This window comes from Amaranthus tricolor, chromosome 17 (genome assembly GCF_026212465.1).
Source record: "Amaranthus tricolor cultivar Red isolate AtriRed21 chromosome 17, ASM2621246v1, whole genome shotgun sequence".
Lineage (NCBI taxonomy): Eukaryota > Viridiplantae > Streptophyta > Magnoliopsida > Caryophyllales > Amaranthaceae > Amaranthus > Amaranthus tricolor.
In genome coordinates, this window is record NC_080063.1 from 6040081 (window position 1) to 6041514 (window position 1434).

Sequence of the window (1434 nt, forward strand, 5' to 3'; positions counted from 1 at the left end):
GGATTGTGAATTTATTGAGCATGACTTCTACTACCACCATTCTCAATGTCAGGGGGAGAAGGAAGATGACGATCTTGGATGGTTAATTAGTCCAATCTTGTCTAACTTAGACCCCAAAGAACAAGTACGCAATGCTACAGAACCACCTCAACAAGTTGTTCAGTTCCCATCTCTACCAGTCCTGTCTGATCATCAGGTGACACACTTGAAAAATGAAAATGAACTTGAAAGTATTGATAATAATGTTGATTCATTGGTTGAAAATGAAAATGAGATTGCAGAGACAGATAATCATGAATGGCAGGATAGTGAAAAAACATCATATACTCTACCACCTCGAACCACCCGAGGAGTCCCTCCGAAGAGGTATGATCTTGATTATGAGGCTCAACGATCGAGATATCCTGTGGGAACATCAGATAGAGGAAATATGTCATAGAGTGCCTTAGCGTTCAATGCAGCATTGTATGGCACCAAACTACCAGATACTGTCGAAGAAGCTCTAGCAACTGATCATTGGCAAAAGGCAATGGAAGAAGATATAAATGCCCTCAAGAAGAATGGTACTTGGGAAAAATGAGGCTTACCAAGTACAAAAAGGGTCGTTGGGTGCAAATAGGTGTTCACAATCAAATACAAGGCAGATGGCACAATCGAAAGGTACAAAGCTCGTCTTGTGGCAAAGGGATACACCTAAACTTACGGGGTTGATTATTCAGAAACTTTCTCCCCCGTAGCAAAACTTGATACACTCCGAGTCTTGTTTACTATAGCAGCAAATCTGGACTGGCCTCTTTATCAGTTTGATGTGAAAAATGTCTTCCTTCATGGAGAGGTACAAGAAGAGGTGTACATGGAAGCACCACTAGGGTTCACTTCAGAGTTCTCAGAAAATGAGGGATGTCGACTAAAGAAGGTGTTGTATGGCTTGAAATAGTCTGCGAGGGCATGGTTTGGAAGGTTTACATCTGCTATGTTAAAATTTGGATACAAACAAAGCAACTCCGATCATACTTTGTTCCTTAAAAAAAGAGGAAGGAAAATAACATGTCTTATAATCCATGTCGATGACATGATCATCACCGGAGATGATAAGGAAGAAATAGAGAGTCTCAAAAACAAATTGTTCCAGGAGTTTGAAATGAAAGATCTAGGTAGACGTAAATTTTTCTTGGGCATTGAAGTTCTTAGATCAAACAAAGGAATCTTCATATCCCAAAAGAAATATATCCTAGACTTGCTAGCTGAAACAGGGAGGTTGGACTGCAAACCTGTTAAGACACCTATGATGATAAATCACGGATTACAGATGCAGTACCAGCGATTGGTGGGAAAGTTTATTTACTTAGCTCATATGAGACCTGGCATCGCATATGCATTAGGAGTTGTCAGTCGATTTATGCACAAACCGCATACACAACACATGGAAGCAAT